The sequence below is a fragment of the Chiloscyllium punctatum genome, unplaced genomic scaffold (assembly GCF_047496795.1).
Source record: "Chiloscyllium punctatum isolate Juve2018m unplaced genomic scaffold, sChiPun1.3 scaffold_98, whole genome shotgun sequence".
Classification (NCBI taxonomy): Eukaryota; Metazoa; Chordata; class Chondrichthyes; order Orectolobiformes; family Hemiscylliidae; genus Chiloscyllium; species Chiloscyllium punctatum.
Window position 1 is genome coordinate 625,467 of NW_027309832.1, and position 7,798 is coordinate 633,264.

Here is a 7,798-nt window from a genome sequence, read left to right on the forward strand (position 1 = left end):
TCTCTGAGACACACTGTGACACATCTGTCTCTCTCTCTTTGACCCTCAGAGACCCCACTGTGACACTCTCTGAGACACACTGTGACACTCTCTGAGACACACTGTGACACATTCTGTCTCTCTGTCTCTGACCCTCAGAGACACACTCTGACACTCTCTGAGACACACTGTGACACTCCCTGCTTCTCTCTGAGACACTCGGTCACTCTCTGAGATACAGTGTGACACACTGTCACATTTTCAGCCTCTCTCACACTCTCTGAGACACACTGTAACTCTCTCTGACAGATTGTGACACACTGTGACACTCTCTGACTCACTCTGAGACACACTGTGACACTTTCTGACTCTGACACAGACTGAGACACTCTCCGGCTCTCTCTGACACTCTCTGAGATATAGTATGACACACTGTGACACTCTCAGACTCTCTCTAACATACTCTGAAACACACTGTGACACCCTATGACACTTTCTGACACACGGTGACATTCTCAGAGACACTGAGCCTCTCTGACCCTCTCTGACCATCTCTGACACTCTCTGACACTCTCTGAGTCACACTATGACCCTCTCTGAGACAAATGCTGACCCTCTCTGACACTCTCTGAGACACATTGTAACACTCTCTGACAGACTGTGACAATCTCTGAGACAAACACTGACACTTTCTGACACTCTCTGAGACATAGTATGACACACTGTGACACTCTCTGACTCTCTCTGACAGATTGTGACACACTGTGAAACTTTCTGAGACACACTTTGACACTCTCTGACTCTCTCTGACACTCTCTGAGACATACTATAACACTCTTTGACAGGTTGTGAAACACTGTAACACTCTCTGACCCTCTTTGAGAAAGGCTGTTACACTCTCTGACGCACTCTCTAACACACTGTGACAGTCTCTGACAGACTGTGACAAACTGTGACACTCTGCCTTTCTATGACACTCTCCGAGGCAGACTGTGACACTCTTGGACAGGCTGTGACACACTCTGACCCTCTCTGAGACTGACTGTGACAGTCTCTGACACTCTCTGAAACACACTGTGACACTCTCTGACAGACTGTGACACACTGTGACACTTTCTGACACACGGTGACATTCTCAGAGAAACCGTGTCACTCTCTGACCCTCTTTGACACTCTCTGAGTCACACTATGACCCTCTCTTAGACAAATGCTGACCCTCTCTGACACTCTCTGAGACAAACTGTAATACTCTCTGACAGACTGTGACCCTCTCTGAGTGAAATGCTGACACTCTCTGACACTCTCTGAGACACAGTATGTCACACTGTGACACTCTCCGACTCTCTCTGACACACTCTGAAATACACTGTAACCTTCTCTGAAAGACTGTGATACTCTGTGAAACTCTCTGAGACACACTCTGACACTTTCTGACTTTCTCTGATTCTCTGAAATACACTGTGACACTCTCTGAGACACACTGTAATACTCTCTGACTCTCTCTTACACACTCTGACCTGCGTTGAGATAGACTGTGACACTCTCTGACACTCTCTGACGCACTCTGTAACACACTGTGACACTCTCTGTCTTTCTCTGACACTCTCTGTGGCAGACTGTGACACTCTTTGACACTCTCTGAAGCACACTGTGACACTCTCTGACAGACTGTGACACTCTCTAAGACATACTATGACACTCTTTGACAGGCTGTGACACACTGTGACACACTCTGACCCTCTCTGAGACCGACTGCGACACTCTCTGACACTCTCTGAATCACACTGTGACACTCTCTGACAGACTGTGACAGTGTGACACTCTCTGAGACACATGATGGCACTTTCTGACTCTATCTGACTCTCTGAGACACTCTGTGACTCTCTCTGAGACACATAGTGACTCTCTCTGACCCTCTCTGAGTCAGACTGTGACACTGTCTAACTCTCTCTGACCCTCTCTGAGGCACAACACAACACACTGTGACACTCTCTGACGGATTGTGACAAACTGTGACACTTTCTGACACTCTCTGAGGCACGCTGTAACACTCCCTGACAGACTGTTGCACACTGTGACACTCTCTGACACTCTCTGAGACACACTGCCTCTCTCTGACAAACTGTGTCACACTGAGACACTCTCTGAAAATCTCCGAGATACACTGTGACACTTTCTGGCAGACTTTGACACTATCTAACTTTCACTGACACTGTCTGAGACACACTGTGACACTCTCTGACTCTGTTGGCACTCTCTGACCGACTGTGAGACACTGTGACAATCTCTGATACACTGTGACACTCTCTGAGACACACTGTGACACTCTCTGAAACACACTGTGGCTCTCTCTAACACTCTCTGCAACATACTGTGACACTCTCTGACAGACTGTGACACACTGTGACACATTTTGACTGTCTCTGACACTCTCTGACACTCTCTGAAACACACTGTGCCACTCTCCGACTCTCTCTGTCACTCTCAGAGAAACACTGTGACATTCTCTGACAGACTGTGACACACTGTGATACTGTTTGACTCTGTATGAAGCACTCTCTGACTCTCTCTCTGAGACACACTATGACACTCTCTGACACACTGTGACACTCTCTGACTCTCTCTCTCTGACACACTGTGACAATCCCTGACACACTGTGACACCCATTGAGATGCTCTGACACTTTCTGACACTCTGTGAGACACACTGTGACCATATCTGACACACTATGACAATCTCCGACACACTGTGACACTCTCTAAGACACTGTGGCACTTTCTGACACTCTCAGAGACATCCTGTATCCCTCTCTAAGACACTGATAATCACTGACGCTCTCTGAGACATACTGTGACACTCTCTAACAGACTGTGACACACTGTGACACTATCTGACTCTCTCTGAGTCCCACTGTGACACTCTCTGACATTGTCTGGGACATACACTTTGACGCGCTCTGACTGTCTTTGAGACAAACTGTGATATTCTCTGACACACTGAGACACTCTCTGACACACTGATACATTCCCTGCCTCTCTCTGATACACTGTGACACTCTCTGAGACACAATGGGACACACTGAGACCCTCTCTAAGACACACCCTGAGACACACTATGACACTCTGACTCACTGTGGCTCTCTCTGAGACACATTGTGACACCCTCTGACTCTCTGAACACACTGTGACTCTAATAGAAAACTATCCATTTACAGTGAAATTAATTATGCATTTACTGTAAAGTTTAAAGAGAATGCTTTATTTAAGTCAATGTTGTGCTGAGTTTTGTAAACGATGCTTTGATGAAAGGTTGCAGTTATCTTATCTCTGTTTGATTTCTGTAAGCATTCAACTCGACCTTGCGATAGTCGAACTCAGCGAAAGCTGAATAACTGTTATGTCTAGCACCAGGGGATGAGAGGATAACAACTTGAGTTTCCCCAGTCTCTGCCCTTGAGAGTATGATAAGGAATGCGAGAAGGCAGGTGTCTGTGTAAATGTTTGAGTACTCATTGAATTGAGGCATTTGACTAGGTGTAATGGGTCAATCTTGTAAAATTTTTAATAAAGACCTTTGCTTTGCTCTTGCTAATTATTGAGCCAAGTCGATTTAATTTCCATGACAGTAAACTTGGGGGCTCGTCCTGGGACTCCGCGACTGGATGAGATTCTGAAGCTTCCCAGGAAGCGCAGGTGCCAGCGCCTTGAAGGTCTCTCACTTCATCTTGAGCGCTGAATTGACCCTTTTGCATGAGAGGACTGGGAATCTGTGGATTGCCCTAGCACAGGGTTTCATATCAATTAAGGTTGGGTAATAGTCGTGGTTTAAGTAATCCTACATAGAGAGTCATTCTTAGAGAATAAATACAGCAGGAAAAAGGGTTCAGTGAACTCTCACGTGGTATTAGAGTACAACTCCAGGGGAAGGGGATTGCTGTCTGAAGGGTGTTTAGGAGACAGCAAGGTTAAGGCTGGTTTTAGACTTGGAACCACCACTGGCTGAGTTGGACTCGCCGAAGACGTACCAGGTACGTGGTTTCTTGGTTTACGAAAACCAAGGCCTTGAGGCGGACGTGCTCAATGTGAGAGGGGACCTCCGGAGGTAAAAACAAGTCAAAAGGGAAAAGATAACTGTACCACGAGAGCGAGAGACAGAGAGAGAGAGATAGAGAGAGAGAGAGAGCTGAACACTTTTCCATTAAAATTAAAAATGGGCTCCAGCAAGAGCAAACAAAGGGGGAGTCCACACAAAATTTGGAATGGCCAACCAAAATTACAATACATGCTAAATAAGTAACGCCCAGAATGTGTAAAGCAGTTAGAATTGTGGATTAAGGAATGTGGTTTTCCGGAGGGAGGAAGTTTTAGTAAAAAAAACAGCTGGAAATATTAAGGTTGAAGTAGGAAGAGAGAGAGAAGGAGAAAAGGGACGGAAAGATCGAAGCTATGAATTGGAGTGCTTCTTGTATGTGGAAGGCTGAGGCTGATATCAGAGAAAGGAATTCTCAAGTAAAGGATATATCAAATGCACGTACATCCACCAGTGCCCATGTGGGAAACAACCTAACGAAGCTGTACAGTGTCTTAAATCTGTTTCAGACCCTGACCTTGATGACTGCCCTCCGAGACCTGCAGCCCCCCCTACGGGATCTGCCTGGTGAAAGTTCCACGTCAGCGACCACCATCTCAGGGCCTGCTAGATCACCGAGAGCACACCATACCCACAACAGACCGAAGGAAGAAGGCCAAAAGAAGGACGACCACTCCAAGGTGGAAAGGCATCCAAGGCCTGTCCATGATCACCCCCCGACGGATGAAGAGTCTCACGGTGAGTGTACTGGTGTACAATCATCTTACCAGGTCGTTCTGCAAGCCCCAATGGGTGAAGTTGCAGGTCCAGAAGGGTGCCCAGTGTTGGCCCACCAGCCATGGACCATGACGGATCTGGAAGGTGCCTGTGGGCAGTTGCCTGACCCACACGAGGTTGGAGCTAATAAGAAGTGACAAAGTTCTGTACTGAGTTCCGTCCCACGTCACAAGAGATGAGAGGTCTCCTGGGATGAAAACTAGGTGCCAATGTCACCAAACACAAGTATAACTGGCCAGCTGCAAACGTCCATGCAAGAGCAGCCAACCCGCAAGTGGAAGAGAAGGGAGACTTTAATGCTTTTGTTGCAGCGCTGGCAACCGCCTGTAGGGAGGCATTCCCATTGCGAATGGACATGACCAAAACAGCAATGTGAAAACAATGGGAATGTGAGAGAGTGTCCGAGTACCTTACGCACCTCACTGAAGTCCATAACACCCATAGTGCACTGAGACGAGATGAGGACATAACGACGGCAGAAACCACACTGTATGAGGCACACCTGAGGAACAGCTTCATCAATGGAAAGAAGGAAGAAATAGTGAAAAAGGTAAAAGACCTGGGACACGGGAAAGCTGAATTTGATAGAACAACATGCAATACATGCTGAAATATGGCTTACCCAAGAGAAGGATAATCAGAAACTAAAGATGGAACAGCAAACACATAAAGCTCAGCTTACTCTGATGCAAATGGTCACCCAGCTGTTGGAGGGAGGTGCTGCAGGAAGAGAGAGAGGCAGAGGGGGAGGTCACTGAAGAGGAAGAGGTCACAAAAGAGGCACTGATAGAGGGAGATCTGGTGGGTGATTTGTTTGCAGAGTAATGGACCACTGGGTGAGACGGTGCCCACACAGACAGCCTCACTCCGCCCTGAAGGTGGGACTTGAGGGTGACTAACAGGGGAAGGCTGAGGTGGGGGTGAGCAGCCCACAAGGTACAGGTAAGCCTCTTTCCTTTATGCTTGGCAACGAAGACTCGCTTATGCTAATCTCTTCTACTAACCTTTCACACACTGAGACATATCACACCTCAATATTCAGCACTGAGATTGCAAAGTGTGGATGGTATGTCCAATATCACAATGATGTGTATAAGTCAATGCCCACCTCTATGTTTTATGTGAAAGTACATCAGTTACCTTTTTGGTAGATACAGGGCCACATACTCAATCCTTACATTAGGCCCGTTTAGACAATCGACACAAATAAAGATGAGTGAATGGTTCCTGAACACAATGGGTGCATCAGGAGTCATGATGCGGGAGAGATTTCTGCACCTCTAGTAAAAGGGAAACATTCCAATTCTCCTTTAAATTTGATGGGCTGGGATCTCATACAGAGACTGGGATTGGATTTGATCAGTACTCCGACGGGCTTGTAGATAATTCAAAGAAACGATTTACCCAGTGCGGGCTGTAAAATATGACCTACGACCCCTGATGTATGTCTATGAGTGGCTATTAATACAGAGAGCGATAAGTTCAGTGAGCAATTCCCTCGCCCTGGAAGCAAGTAATTATATTAATCCTATTTAACACCAATTTTCTTGCTGGAGACATGCTGCACTGCACAGCACACATACATAACGGTGGCCCTGACGAACCATATGAGAAGGATTGGTTCAGGAGATTTGTGAAACCAGATCAGTTGTTATTGTGTGAATTTTTTTGGAACTTATCTAATGTATCTGCGACGGCAAGTAGACCCTATCTTGTTGATGTGGAAGGTTCTGGTCTCACGTGTCACTGGTGAAGGCGTCTAGTGACAGGTGGTAGGATTTAGGAGCATGGGTGCTAAAGGCACAAAGAATGAAAGGTTGGGTCTTCAGGGATGATGTGGGTATCTGGTTAAATGCAGATATGCGGACATATAAGAATAAATTAAACTGGCTAACTCAGGCAGAGAGGACAGTCCAGGTAAGGCCCGCTAGCCCTGAGAAGCCTAGGGAGATAGCCTGGCATTTCCCTAAGATTGAAGTCTCAAACCCAAGATTAAAAATGGTCCCTACTGAGTTGTGGACAAAGGGCAAACATTATATGGGACTCATATGGGGCTGTGAGCCCATAAGGATAACCCCGAAGTCTGAGTATCGTCCTTGTAGAGCACAATACCTGTTAAAACCCGAAGGCAAAGAAGGAATTACTCCAGTCTTTGAATCCCTCCTAAAAGCTGGAGTGATAATCCTTTGTGTAAACTCACCGGTGAGAACCCCCATTTATCCGTTCAAAAAGACAAACAGTCCCGGTGAACCGGAGGAATGGAGATTTGTTCAAGACCTGCTGTCAATGACGCTGTTGTTCCTCGTGCCCCAAACATTCACAATCCCTATACTATATTGGCTCAAATTCCACCGGACAGGAAATGGTTCCCTGTTGTGGATTTAACAAATGCCTCCTTTAGTGTACCGGTACACCCAGAGAGTCAATTCTGGCTCGCTTTTTCATTCAAAGGGAAATCATATACCTTCACGTGAGGTTACTGTGAGTCTCCCACCATATATAATGGGGCTCTACACAGGAGTCTGGAGACTCTTGTTCCAACCCCGGGGTCAGTGCTGCTGCAGGATGTAGATGATTGCTTGACTGCGACACCAACAAAGGAACAATGGGAGAAGTAGACCCTTCCGTTGCTCTGCCATCGAACGCGGGAAGGGCACAAAGGCAGTCTCACAAAGCTACAATTTATGCAACAACAGGTGAAGTTCATAGGTCACCTAATATCTGAACAAGGGAAGGCAATTGGTCAAGTTAGAGGTCAAGCAATCCAGAAAATTCCAAAGCCTCATACGAAGAGACAATTGCTCTCCTTTTTGGGTATATGCTCCTACTGTAGGATGTTTATCGCACATTACACAACCCTTGAGGCTCCCTAAGTGACATAGCCCATGGAAAAGGGTTGCAGAACCGGAGTCCATTACAGTGGACCCCAGAGGCCGAGAGTGCCTTTGCTGA